Source organism: Heloderma suspectum, chromosome 15, assembly GCF_057233095.1.
Source record: "Heloderma suspectum isolate Gila_16-S chromosome 15, 16-S_ref, whole genome shotgun sequence".
NCBI classification, from domain to species: domain Eukaryota; kingdom Metazoa; phylum Chordata; class Lepidosauria; order Squamata; family Helodermatidae; genus Heloderma; species Heloderma suspectum.
The window spans coordinates 6,764,707-6,779,581 of record NC_139472.1 but is presented as its reverse complement, the minus strand read 5'-3'; the positions used below and the strand labels follow the sequence as shown (position 1 = coordinate 6,779,581).

Genomic DNA, 14,875 nt, shown 5'->3' with positions numbered 1-14,875 from the left:
GCGTGTGGGGGGAGGGTAGTGGGCGTGATGCCATGTTTTGTTACCATAGGCATGCATTCATACACAAAGGGTGTGTGTGTGTACTTAAAAAGTAACATCTGATCCTGCAGCCTTTGATCACAGTTTTTAAAACAAAAATTAGATTTATAACTCCTTTCCTTCCATCCTGGAGCATTCTATGAGCTGGCATAACACGCTGTGAAAAAGAACAGTAAAACAAATAGTTGAGTTTATTTGAACTTACAGCAGAAAGAACAACTGAAAACAATAAGGTAAAACAGGCCTGCCAGTAAACTGCCTGAAAATACACACAGTCCATCTTAAAGATATATATTGTCATAATCCAACTTCTGCTCAAATGACATTCAACAGCCAGCCACAACAAGCAAGTTAAAATATTTGTGCCTTTTGCTTTGTAGCTACCAGGACAAAGACAGCCACAAAGAAGTAATCGCTCAGCCGTGGGCCAGAATAAATGTTGTTGATTAGACCAGTGTTCATGATCACACAGAAGTTGATGTAAAAACCTGTTCTGAATAGTGACAAAATATGGTGGCAGATGTGGTTAAAATCCCCTGCTTAGATCTTGTATGTTCAAGCTTTGGGCTCGGAGAGGAAAGAAACTTGTACTGGGAGGGGGTCTGCTTTAAGACTTGATGACGGCTGCTAGCTTAGATGGATTTAAAAGGGGATTTATGGAGGAGAACGGGTCTTTCAATGGCTACTATTAACGATGGCTCCATATTACCTATGATATCAGAGGTAAAAACATCAGGCCAAGGGTCCATCTAGTCCAGCATTCTGTTCACACAGTGGCCAACCAGCTGCCCACGGGAAACCCACAAGCAGGACCTGCATGCAACAGCACCGTCCTGCCCATGTTCCCTAGCAACTGGTGTACCATAGGCAAACAGTCTCTGATACTGGAGGTAGCATATAGCCATCAGGACTAGAAGCCATTGATAGCCTTCATCTTCCATGAATTTGTCCGATCTGCTTTTAAAAACATCCAAATTGGTAGCCATCGCTACATCTTGTGGAAGTGAATTCCATAATTTAACTACGTGCTGTGTGAAAGAGGACTTCCTTTTATCTGGCTTCTCTGGAAAACAGGTTGCTGGACTAGATGGAGCTTTACTCTGATCCAGCAAAATTCTCTGCTTGCCCTGGCTATTTGTAGTTGGTACAGTGGCAGTACTTTTCAAGAGGTTACTCCCCCACTTTTTTCAATTTCAGCTTTTTAATTTCTAAATGGGAGAGGAAGTGATGCTCATGCTAATATTTATGTATTTTGAAGTACAGCCATACCAGCTCCTGGAGCAGCGTATATCTAGTCAATAAAACAAGAGAGCCTCTGCCTGTAGGCTAACCATCTAAAAAAGTCGTGAGACACAAGGAAAGGGAATGGGGAGGGAAGAGGAAAAATGCAAGTGGTCTTTCAGCAGGGCTGGTGGAATGACCCTGCTTCCCCTCTCATCTCCCTCAGTATAGCCTACTCTGTAGTAATGGCTGTTCTGTGGGAAATACAGTGCCGATACTGGGGGTGGTTTTGTACCTTTTGTATGTTTCAAGTCTAAGCCTGAGCTAAACTTTTAATTCCATTCCAGTTCTGTATCTATGTCAGTTTTCAAAACAATCCAGTGTAACCCACTTCCCTGCTGCCAGAGGCACGTGCACACCCATCATGCAGTTCCTTTAGATGCTGACCCATCATGCTTGATGGCACATCCCACCCACGTGTCCACCCCTGTCTCTGCCCCGGAAAGCCCCCAATGTCATCTCATGGATTACCTAATGCAGCATGGAAAGGATCAAGTGTTATGACATGGCTGGAGTGGTGGAGGAGGAGGCTCCTGGTTCCTCAGAAAGAGCCTCCTTTCCCTTTATGACTCAGTAGTGAGGAGTTATGCAGTCTGAAGGCGACTCTTCAATCTCATTTTATCAGGCTGGCAAAAAAGTTCCTCTTATATAATGGCCTGTCTGTCCCTGTCTGTCTGCCTCTCCAGGACTATCCCCATCCTGCTTAGAGATCCAAAATGTAAGCACACTTCCTTATCTATCTTTTAAGCTGTTTAATCTTAGAACCATTTTATGGGAACTGATGATTACAGAGAGGAAAAATACAGGTAAGGCAAACCAGCCTGATTAGCTCCTTTAAGGAGGTGATTTACAGCTAGTAGTGTTCAGTTCTACTTGTAAGTTGGAGATAATGATGGTACTGGGCATTGACTAGGCCAGCCTTCCCCAACCTGGTGCCCTCCAGATGTCTTGGACTACAACTCCCATCAACCCAGACCGCTAGCAGTGCCTGCAGGGGCTGATGGGAGTTGTCCAAAGCCTCTGAAGGGTATCAGGATGGTCAACGTAGATAGAACTGGAGATCCTGAAGATCTCATTTTTTTTTAAGCCTTGGATGAAGGGGGACGTTTTCTAAATGTAGGATGCTTGCTGCATTCTCAGATCAGAGTGTGTGCCTTAACATTCTTGAGAATGAAGCTGCTTGTAGTTTGTTCTTTGCCATGACTCCGTGTTCCCCATACCAATGTAACCTGCATGGAAAAATTCCCAAGGGTGGTGTGTAGATGTTTGATGACTTGGTATAATTAATGGATAAAATGTGGTCTGCTGTATATTCAGTGGCTTCTGTGGTGGAAGGATCCTCTTGACATAGCTGGCTTAGGACTTTATCACATTCTAACTTACTCAAGGGTAGAGAGGTGCTTCAAGGAAATGGAACACAGACAAGTTTAACAGAGGCTAATTACATCTTAGTTGTGCTTAGCTTTGAGCTGTCCATGCCTTTTGTGTTCAGTAAGTAGTAAACTTTGCTTCAGTTTTTGCCAGAATGTTATGTGGGCATGTAGATCAGTAATGTATGGCTGTGAGAGCTGGACTATAAGGAATGCTGAGCGCCGAAGAATTGATGCTTTCGAACTGTGGTGCTGGAGAAGACTCTTACGAGTCCCCTGGACTGTAAGGAGGTCAAATCAGTCAATCCTAAAGGAAATCAATCCTAAGTGCTCATTGGAAGGACAGATACTGAAGCTGAAGCTCAAATATTTTGGCCACCTAATGCGAAGAGAAAACTCTCTGGAAAAGACCCTGATGCTGGGAAGGACTGAAGGCAAAAGGAGAAGGGGACGGCAGAGGATGAGATGGCTAGATAGCATCACCGATGCAATGAATATGAACTTGAGCACGCTCCGGGAGAGAGCGCAGGACAGGAAGGCCTGGCGTGCTATGGTCCATGGGGTCACGAAGAGTCGGACACGACTGAACGACTGAACAACGAACAAGAGACAAGAACCAAGGCTGCCTCTATCCCTCACTAAGTAGCTTGATCTATATTGCAGGTGCTGAGATGGCTAGTTGTGGGAACCTTGGAGGGAGAGGAGAGGAACATCTTCCGTGTTGGTTGGTGCAGCATCAGGATGAAAAATGGAGAGGTTTATACAGTACAGTATTTGCCTCTCCAGCAATGCATTGTTGAAGAATGAGGATGTAAGAGTGTTTTCACATTCCAGCACAGCCTTCCTCAACCTGGTCCCCTGCAGATGTATTTGACTGCAACTCACATCATCCCCAGTCAGCAAGGCAGGTTGGGGAAGGCTGTTTTTTTCATGACTCAAGAGAAGAAAGAGAGTATCCAAAGTAGTGCTATACTGATAAGGGCTGGCTCAGTTCTCAGTGTATCTCACTGAACTCTGTGGGATGAAATACTTTATTTCTGTCCCACTCTTATTCCACGATGGAGCCAAAGGGTTGCATACATGGGGTTCCCAGGTGGTCTCCTGTCCAGGCACTGACCAGACCCACATCTGCTTAGCTTCAGCAAGGTTGCTGCCTCACGGGCCTTCAGGCTATGCCCTGGTCGGAACAAGATGTAGTCCAGGACTTCGTTGAGAGGGTGCAAAACCTGTTACTTGCTCCAGACACTGGGGTCACCAGGAGCAGGAGCTGCTGTGGTGCACTAGTGTTCCTTCCATGCATATCCCTCCTGTCACAGACAGACATTTTGCTGGTTTAATTAATAAAGGTTGGGTCTAAACCTGATTATAAAACTGAGCAGTGCCATCTGCTCAGTGGGGGTGTGGTGGGGAAAGGGGGAAGGAAGCAAATGCAGCTGCCTACTCAAGCAAGGCTTACTCAGAGGGCCCCATCTCCTGAAAGAATGGGCATTATTGCTGGGTTGGAGAAATAGGCCCTCTCTTTGATATTTACACAAGAAGTGTGAAGAAATAAGTTCCCAAAAGCTGGCCAAACTAGTCACATCCCCAATTAGTCACTGCTGTTTGCTTGCTCACAGTGCATGCCTTGTTAGAGCCGTTTGATGAGGATTAAACCAGCAGAAAGGAGGCTGCTCCCTCGTGAGTTCCTTGAACTGACGCCTTGTAGCCGCCGCTCCAGTGCTTGTGTAACTCTTCTCATCAGAAGGTCCTCCAATTATGGCACTGTTGCCTGGTGGGAAAGCATGTGCTTTCTCGCTCTTACGATGTCAGTCTCCATGTTCTTAAGGTTGGCTTTGTATTTTGATCGTCGTGGCTTTTCTCTGGTACATGGCAGACCCTGGCATTTCCAGGTGTTTTGCTTTGTGCTCCTTTGTCTTATGCCTTTAGTCAGTACATAGTTTTATGGGACGGCCACTTTGAAGAGGGTATGACAGATGGTAAGCCAGAATTTCTCTCTTCCTCCTTTGCCCCATAAAACATCTGCCAGCAAGTTCTCTTGTCACACCCCAGGCTCCCTCCATATCCCCTGATGCTCTTTCTTCTGGGCTGGTAACCGGTAAGCCAGTTGTTACAGTTGGTCCAAGATAGGGCAGCGAGACTGGTAACAGGGACTGGCCAATGTACTCATATTATGCCAGTACTTTTCCAGCTGCACTGGCTGCCAGTCCATTTCTGGGCCTGATTCAAAGTGCTGGTATTAACATTCAAATGGCTTAATGGCTTGGGGCCAGGTTATCTGAAGGATAGCCTCCTCCCATATGTGCCTGCCCAGACCCTAAGATCATCCTCAGCGGCCCTTCTCCGTGAGTCCCTGCCAAAGGAAGTGAGGCGGGTGGCTACTAGGAGGAGGGCTTTTTCTGCTGTGACACCCCGGCTGTGGAATGAGCTCCCTATTGAGGTTTGCCTGGCACCTACATTGTATTCGTTCTGGCGCCAGGTGAAGACCTTTTTATTTTCCCAGGAATTTTAGCATTTTCGCTTTCTAGACTTTTAGCTTTGCTGTTTTAAATCTGTATTTTAAATTACTGCACTGCTGCTAGGTTTTATTCTGGTTGTATTGTTATACTGTGGTCTTATTGTTTTATCTATTTTATATTGTTTTACTGTGTGCTCCTTGGTTTTAATTTTTGTGAACCGCCCAGAGAGCTTCGGCTATTGGGCGGTATAGAAATGAAATACATAAATAAATAAATAAATAAATAAATAAATACTCCGTCCTGTGGCACCTGAAAGCCTTGACATGAAAGTTTGGGGGTAGGGGAAGCGTGTGTCTCCACTGAACCTTTTGTATGCTCTGTCTCCACAGACTGCACACTATCTTTGTACGCTGTGGCAATTTCTCTCCCCTCACCCCCCGCCCTACAGCAGTCCACATAGCCAATGCTTATATTGATCTACAACAGGGAAGGGGGTGAGATGGAAGTCCTGCCTCACCACAAGAGGCTATGTGGCTTTTGGTCTCTCTTACTCCTGGGATTCTCTGTGGGGAAAATGCAGGCTATGCATGAATGGCACATGGGCATGGCCAAAGAAGCAGTATTTCTGCATGGGACATTCTCACCTTCCTGTATTGTTTCCTGTACTCAATCACTAGATAGCACACTGTGCTAGAGCAACAGAAATGTGTAGCCATGTTGGGTTCTGTGCTTGGCATGCAGGCATAAGCTCCTCAATCTGATGGTGCAAATGATTGGGCACTGGGAGTACCAGTTTGTGTTCCCTTGCAGTTTTACTTGTATTCTTGGAAATGCAACAAAATATGCAGCATGTGAACATGATGAGCTTAGTATTTGCATCAGAATCCCCACTTTTTCATTTGGCTTTACTTGGCCCTGAGAATTTGGATTTGTGGAGACTAACAACCATTGACAGATGGGTTTAATCTGTCCTGAGGGTTTATTTGAACAAGAGCCTAAATGTGTGGAGTGTGTACCCATGATGGTCTCCAGTGTTTCAATATGCACAAAGGCAAATTAAGTGCAGAGTGGCACCTTGAAAGTGCTGTATGAGTTGAAGTATTTGCACTTGAATACACATTTCAGTATATCACATAAATTAGGTTAGCACCAAACCACCATAGTTGGTAAACAAGCATGCCCCCCACCTCTGTTTTCCCAAAAAAAGAATTCCAGGTGTTTGAAATTTTTCTCTGTTCTTGAATGCCTTGTGAGCATTCCAGGTTAGTTTCTCTTTTCTATCAGCTGGATGTGTTGGACTGTAAATCACATCATCCCCAGCTAGCATGGGGAAGGCTGCCCTAACCCCACAGACACCTTCAGGTGACAAAATGAAACCATAGAACAACTGTTATTGCATCGCAACACTACCCAAAATGGCCATTGAGTTTTGAGTGTCATTCTGAGTGTGTTTTTTTGTTTCTCAGGAACCAGTTCTTGACCTCCTGTGAAGTGTGACAAGTCTGGTCTCACCAGTTAGGTTTTTCAACTTACATATGGCTGATAACTCTGGGCTTGTGAATCCTAAGTGTTAAAAATCAGTCTCAAAATAATAGCATGGGCTTAGACACAGGGATTCTGGAAAGAAATGTAGGAGCTCCATTCTTTTTTGTGATTTCTGCAGTCCCATATTTGTAATTCTGTGCCTGCACCAATACAAGTTTGGGAATGTTCTAGTGCTCTAGGTTGGGAGCTGGGAATTATTTCTCTTATCATTGGAGAAATTTCCCACCTTGTAAGCATGGCTTGAGGGGCAGGGGAGAGCACCATCCCACTTAGATTTCTTCTGAGGATTGCAACCCCTTGGGTGGTATCCTCTTTTAGAGCCACCCTATCTCCTCCTTGTTAGGCAGAGTGCATTTTATTCCTCTTCTTAAAGAGTTGTTGTCAATAGGCCAGTTTTTTCTACCTTGGGGATTTCTCTGTTTTGTTCCCCCTTGTGCTCATGGTGCGCCAGGGATCCTGAAAACAGCCATAGGGAATTTATTTGTGGTCCAGTTCTGTCCCCATTGGGCCTGGCTTATCATTGCTACAGTATGTGCTGGCTAGGCTCTGTATCGGATATAGAAAGGGCAGTCTCTAATAGTCTACCCCAGTCAGCAACAAGTTTTTGCTGGAGGACCATCTTGAGGAGTGGATTTTGTCCTTCTTTCCCCATATCCAGAAGCAGAGTGCTAGCAAGTCCTATAGCTGATGCCTCCTAACATATCATGCTTCAGCATGACAAATGGAAGACTCATATGGTACTCTTCAAGGGGCTGAATTTGGCCTTGAGGCTACCAGTTGTTAATACCTGGTATACAGTAGAGAAATCCACCGTCATGTATTGTTTTATGATTAATTATGTTTTTATTTTAATCGTTGGTTTTTATTGTTAGCCACCTTGAGTGCTATTTCTTGACAGAAAGGCAGGGCATAAATTAAAAAATGGTTCATTGGTCCTGTCCATTCGTGATGCTCATCAACCCAGTCCAGAGCACACAGGGTACTTGTGAGGCTTGACAATTTTGCACTTAACATTTTACTCTGGTTATTGTGCGGAGAGATGTTTGCATGGGATCAGTGAAGATCTCTGGGGGATTCGGGGCAGTGAGCAGACTCACCAGGCACATAGAATTTTCATCATTATGCCTATGAAAGCCTCCCGATGTGGTTGGTACCAGAGGTTTCTCTGATCAAATAACATCTTCCTTGCTGTATGGATGAGTTCCCTCTTGTGTATTGTCAGAAAAAAATGATTGCAGCTGCTTCAGGAGAGGGAAAAGAGTTGGAGCATTTTCTTCCCTGGATGTTTGCTTCATTCAGGAAATGCAGGGGTGGGGGGTGGCGGTGGCGAAAAACTCAAGCCTCAGCCCTAGAGTTATGACAGCAAAGTCAATTTTTCTCTTCGGATATTGTCATTGTTGGGAGTAAAAGCCAACTGGGACTAAGAATTCATTGCAGTCTCCTCCTTTAAAAAAGAAAGAAAAAGAAAGAATAACAGTACCTGAGGGGGAAAGATTTCAGGCATACAAAGATGATCTCCCCCCCCCCACATCCCCCTCACCAATTTCTCATCAGTGTACGCATTCTAAATGTCCAGGTCTCTTGAAATTTTCTACATTTTGTAAAGGTTCTGGGCTTAATATTTGACTTAGAAACACTTCTATGGGATGCATATGAACACGAACATGTGGTAATGCAACATTCTCCAAGGTAGAACTCTCCAATGGGTTGATGAAGAACATCTGATAATGTGCTCAGTACATGAAAAATCCAAAAGGGAACTGTAGTTGATTGGCTGAGGAGATGCTATAAAATGGGGCCAGGCTTTCCAAAGCTTCACTGAGGCAAAGCTTGGTGGCTCTTCCCCATCCATGCATTCCCTTGGTGTCACTGGATTAGCAGGCTGTAAAATATGGACTGGACATTTGGGTTAGGACTCTGGTCTGGCAGGTACCCATTCCTGGTGTAGGATGTACACCTTTGACTGGGACTTCTTAGCAAGGATAAGACTGGTTGCTTCTTCTCTTATTATCCTCTTTGCACTCTCTGCTCCTCACAAGCTCACTTGCTGCCATTACCTTTTGATCTTTTTCTTCATTTATATTTTGTGTCTGGCATTTCTTAATGGAACTTGGGGTGGTGTACATGGGGCTTTCCCACTTTAATCCATGCAGCAACTCATGCAATCATGTGCATGGTTTACATGACAATGTATTGACAACAGCTACTGTGTTGTACATGGAGAGAGTCAGCAGCTGTTTCTATGATAACAGCTGCTCTTCCCCCACCTCCCCAGCAACAACCACAGAATGTCACTGCCAGGCCTGTTCCCATTAGCCTTTCTCCATGTAGTTGTGTGCCTGCATATGCAATGACTTTATAAGGTGAGGGCCATAGCTCAGTTGCAAAGCGCCTGCTTTGCATGCAGAATGTCCCAGGTTCAATCCTTGGCATCTCCAGGTAGGGCAGGGAAAGACCCCTGTCTGAAAACCAGTAGAGTTGCTGCCAGTCACTGCAGTGGGTAACATCATCATCATCATATTTATTTATTTATACCCTGCTCTTTTCCCAGTACTGGGACACAAGGCGGCTTACAAACATTAAAACTTATACAATTGAAACATATGAAAATATACAAAAGTTAAAATATAATTAAACAATAATACAATTAAAATTATACTAAAACAATAAAACAGCATTTTAAAACGGCATTTTAGCAGCTTACCCCCAGGTTCCAACTATGTCCCAAAGGCCTGCTGGAACAAGAATGTTTTAGCCTGATTCCGGAAACGCATCAAGGAGGGAGCCATCCTAGCCTCCCTTAGAAGGGTGTTCCACAGCTGTGGGGCAGCCACTGAGAAGGCCCTCTCCCGGGTTCCCACCAAATGTGCCTGTGACAGTGGTGGGACTGAGAGAAGGGCCTCCCCAGAAGATCTCCGGACACAGGCAGGTTCATAAGGGAGGATAGGGATTTCAAGTAACCTGGACTGGAGCCGTATAGGGCGTTATAGGTCATAGCCAGCACTTTGAATTGTGCCCAGAAACAGACTGGAAGCCAGTGAAGCTGTTTTAACAAGGGAGTTGTATGCTCCCTGTAGCCAGCCCCAGTCAACAGTCTGGCAGCAGCTCTTTGGACCAACTGCAGTTTCCGAACACTCTTCATAGGCAGCCCCACTTAGAGTGCGTTGCAGTAATCCAAACGGGATGTAACTAAGGCATGTATCACCGTGGCCAGATCAGACATCTCCAGGAACAGGTGCAGTTGGTGCACTAGTTTTAACTGTGCAACAGCACTCCTGGCCACCGCTGAAACCGGAGCATGTGGGCTTAGGGCTGAATCCAGGAGCACCCCCAAACTGCGAACCTGAGTCTTCGGGGGAGTGCAACCCCATCCAACACAGCTGAATCCCTATTCCCTGATCTGCCTTTTGACTGACCAGGAACACCTCTCTTTTGTCTGAATTAAGTTTCAATTTGTTCTCCCTCATCCAGTCCATTACTGATGCCAAACACTGGTTAAGGACAGAAACAGCTTCCTTGGAATCTGGTGGAAAGGATTAGTAGAGCTGAGTGTCATCAGCATATTGGTGGCACCGAACTCCAAAACTCCGGACAACCTCTCCCAGTGGTTTCATGTAGATATTAAATAGCACAGGGGACAGAACAGAGCCCTGAGGGACCCCACAAGCTAATAGCCACAGAGTTGAACAGGCATCCCCCAACACCACCTTCTGAGTTCGCCCCCCTAGGAAGGAATGGAGCCACTGTAAAACCTGTGTTTTACAGTGTACCTCCAAGTCCCATCCCATTGAGGCATCCCAGAAGAATACCATGGTCGATGGTATTGAATGCTGCTGAGAGGTCCAACAGAACTAACTGGGACACACTCACCCTGTCCAGTTCCCAGCGTAGGTCATCCACCAAGGCGACCAAAGCTGTCTCCGTCCCATACCCAGGCCTGAAACCAGATTGAAATGGATCAAGATAATCCATTTCATCCAGGAACCCCTGGAGCTGGGAGCCACCACACACCCTAATACCTTGCCCAAAAATGGTACATTAGAGACTGGATGATAGTTATCTAGTATGGTGGAATTCAGGGAAGGCTTCTTCAATAGAGGTCTCACAACTGCCTCTTTTAAGCATAATGGAACAATGTCTTGTTCCAGAGAGGCATTAACCACTCCCGTTGTCCACTCAGCCAGTCCTCCTCTGGCCTCTTTAATAAGCCAGGAGGGGCAAGGATCCAGCATACATGTGGTGGCTCTCACTGCTCCAAGGATCTTGTCCACATCCTCGGGCTGCACAAATTGAAAAGAATCCATCAACACTGAACAAGCAGGAGCCAAAGTGACATCCACAGGATCTGCATCAACTGCAGCATCCAAGTCAGAACAGATCCGAGCGATTTTATCAGCAAAGTGCTGGGCAAATTGTTCACAGCAGGCTGTCGAGCGGTCAGAATTTTCATCACATGTGCCAGGATATAGAAGGCTCCTGGCCACTTGAAACAGTTCCACTGGCCGGCTCCCTGCAGATGCAGTGGTGGCAGAAAAGAAAGACTTCTGCCCTCACTGCCACAGAGTAGGCTTTCAGATAAGCTCTAGCCCGTGTTAGATTGGACTCGTTTCGAGTTTTCTGCCAACACCACTCTAGTTTCCATGTCATTCGCTTCATCGCCGCCAGTTCCCTATAGAACCAGGGTGCTGGTTTGCCTCCACTCTGTGAGAGGAGATGCTCAGGAGCAATTGCGTCCACCGCCCTAGCCATTTCCCTATTCCAGAGATCAGCCAGGGCTTTGACAGAATCGCCTGCAGAGGCAGCAGGAAAATCCCCAAGAGCCATCAGGAAACCATCCGGATCCATCACCCTCCTGGGGCAGACCAACTTAATCAGTCCCCCTGCCCTGCAGAGGCACTGAGTTCCGGTGAGTCTAAACCCCACCAGGTAATGATCTGTCCATGACAACGGAACAACAGAAAGTTCCTCCACACCCAGATCACCGTCATCCTGCCCAGCATAGGAAACTAGGTCTAGAGTATGACCCACTGTATGAGCGGGGCTAGAAACCACTTGGGACAGACCCATGCTTGTAATGGAGAACATGAAGTCCTGAGCCGCTCCCGACAGGGCAGCCTCAGCATGGATGTTGAAGTCTCCTAGCAGAACAAGCTGAGGGGACTCCATCACCGCTGCTGAGATCACCTCGGCTAGCTCAGGGAGGGAGACTGTTGAGCAGCGGGGTGGGCAGTACACCAACAGAATCCCTATTCTCTCCCGAACACCCACTTTTAAGTATATGCACTCATACCCAGTAGACTGTGGGCCAGGGCACTGGTGAGGGGGATAGTATCATGATAGACCACTGCAACTCCGCCCCCCGCCCCCCCAGGTCTAGCCTGCTGTTCTACAGAAAATCCTGGGGGACAAAGCTGAGATAGATTAATACCCCCAGCTTCATCCAACCAGGTCTCTGTAGTATATGCCAGGTCGGCATGCTCATCCAGGATCAAGACTGAGAGAGTGACAACACACTAACCCACACTCAGTGGTTGAGTGTGGGTTGTTGAACTGTGCTAGGTGGATCAAGGGTCTAACTCGGTATGAGGCAGCTTCCTGTGTTCCTGTTTTAAATCAGTCCTTTATTCAGAATGATGTGGACTGGAACCTTATGTTATTTTTAGGGGAAAGACCATAGCTTGGTGGCAGAGCACATGCTTTGCATGCAGAATGTCCCAGGTTCAAGCATCTCCAGTGAAAAGGGTCAGATGGGAAAGCTCTCTCTCTGCCTGAAACTTCGGAGACCTCCTGCCAGTCAGAGTAGATAACTCTTGTAGCTGAAAGGCAAGGCCAGCGTTAGCATCCATCTATTGCAGACAGAGGGCGGAAACTGAGAGAGTGACTGGGTTCGCACAGCACACTAACCCACACTCAGTGGTTGAGTGTGGGTTGTTGTTGAACCATGCGTTCGCATGTTGTCTGAACACAGGACATTTTCTGCAGGGTGGCTTTCTAACCATGAAGTGTGGCTTATTTTTCTCAGACAAGCCACCTTGAGAACCCATGGTTTGTTGTTGGTTTTTTCAGGGTGGTTAACAAACAACCACCTGATCTAGCAAGAGTCAGCATAGTCTGAATGTGGCTTGTGTGTGTTGGGTGGAATATAGTGCAACTACCACCCAGGGCTGGCATCAAAGGGTTGTTAAGGGTGGTTCAACAAACAAACCACAGTTCAAGAACAATACACCCTGAGTATGGTTAACATGTTGTGTCAACAGCCCCAATGTCTTGCCTAAATCTACCTAGTGCTTACTCATGCCTTCATTCCACCCACCCCACCCGCCCCGCCCACACACACACCCTGAGCCACTTTGTAGTGAGACACATGCTGGTTGGATTTCCCTAATTACCCTTGTTGGCGCAGCTTGCCATGTCTGAATCCAGGTGGCATGGCGTGGGGGCGGTGGGAGAGGAACAACCCTCAAATAACCCAATAACAGCCTATGGGCTATTTGAGGGTTGTTGCCTCTTCAAACAAGCTGTGCCTTCTGGGTTTGGATGGCAACCTGCACCAGCGAGGGTAATTAAGGAAATAGAGCCTGCATGTGCGGTGGGGTCCATGAATGTGTGAATTGGGTCACTGTTTCCCATTATCTATTTTAGATTGTAAACCTCTTGGGGTAGGCACCTGTCATACCTGTTCTTTGTAAAGTGCCATGGCACAGTTTTAATAAATACTCATTATAATATGTATGTATTTAAAACTTTTTACCCCACTCTTCAGCCACAAAAGGTTCCCAGGGAAGCTTTCAAAGATTAATGATAAGCCCATCCCTGCCCTCAGGCACGGCGAGATTTGAATGGGGGACATCTTGATTTGTAGCTGTGACTCTTAGCCAGTGTGCTGCATCACACAAACCTCTGGCTTGTAAGATTCTGTCTTCTATAAGGACCTAGCACACTATTCAGAGAAGCATTAAATAGAAGTGTTAGCAGTTTATTAGGATTAGATGGCTGCTGGAAAAGCCATTGCCGGAGAAGCCTCTCGTTTTTAAAAGCCAGCGTCTCTTTGCATTGCTCACTGGCACATAACATAAGAGGTTGTAACTCTCCAGCCCTCACTCAAAGTGTGCTTATGGATTCCTTAACTGGTGCAAAATTCTGTTTAGTCAAAGGCTTTCCATGGCAGCAGCTGCCAGCAATTCCAACCCAGTTTTAGCATCTCTGCTGGCTGTTGCTCAAAAAAAATGTCATGCGCAACCTGTCAGTCCAGATTGCTGGCTGTGAGATTGACTGGGAAGCAGTCTTCAGGTAAAGGCTTCATTTCAAACCATGAGAATGGGATGCTTTAACACTATGTGGCAGTGCTTCCTTATTACAGCCTGTCCCTTGACTGAAGATGGGCAGTTTTATGTAGCAGGTTATGAAGGAGGCTGTTTTTCTCCCTGGGAAGGCTGACTTGTGAAATCCTCCTCCTCTTACCTCTGCTGTCGTTCATAGACAATGGCAGCCCTTGTGTGCAAAAAAGAAAAGCGTGGCTTATGGGAGTACGTGAGCATAGAGATCATCACTGTGCCCAGGTCTGTGTTGATAAGTATTCTGCAAGTGCTCCACCTAAGCTTGGAATTTGCATGCCAAGCAAAGAATTCAGCATTCTGGCAGTCCCTGTTCTTGTGTGGCTTTCTTTAAAAAATGAAAACAAGTTCAGTCTGCATGGGTATGGTGAGATGCCTGTTTGGTCAAACGTTTCATTGCACTCATATTTCAGAGTGAATTAATGCAATCAGTGGCAATCTTATTTAAAGTATTTGTATACTTGTGAAATAATGGTTGTCATGCCATGAAGAATATGTGTGAATGAAGGATCTCTCTTTTGCAAGGACTTGATAGTGGTGGAAGCAGGACAATACATCCTGCAGCATGTTTCTTTTGTTGCATACAACTCAGTTGGAGCCCTTGAGAACCAAGCATTTGTATATGTGTATATTTGTATAGCTTCACCCTTTCATCTGCATAGCCTCAACCTAGGTTTTATTTCTAGTGTGTGATGGAAATACTGGAACTAGATGCATGCATGTGTCTGTACATATGCATAAACACAGGCACACACACACACAGCAGGACCTGCAATAAAATGTTGCAATTCAGGGTGCCAGTCAGTTATGCTATCCTCTAGGATACTCAATTCCATTCTCTCTCCCCAGC

At 46.1% G+C, this 14,875-nt stretch overlaps 1 protein-coding gene and 1 pseudogene across 11 annotated transcripts in view; one reads left to right on the top strand and one right to left on the bottom strand.

Annotated features, from left to right (window-relative positions):
- LOC146335249 (uncharacterized) overlaps positions 1-13,102 on the bottom strand; it is a 53,917-nt pseudogene extending 40,815 nt beyond the window's left edge.
- The window catches only part of RERE (arginine-glutamic acid dipeptide repeats), a 437,785-nt gene that overhangs the window by 131,916 nt on the left and 290,994 nt on the right, over positions 1-14,875 (top strand). The gene's annotated exons all lie outside the window — the stretch shown is intronic.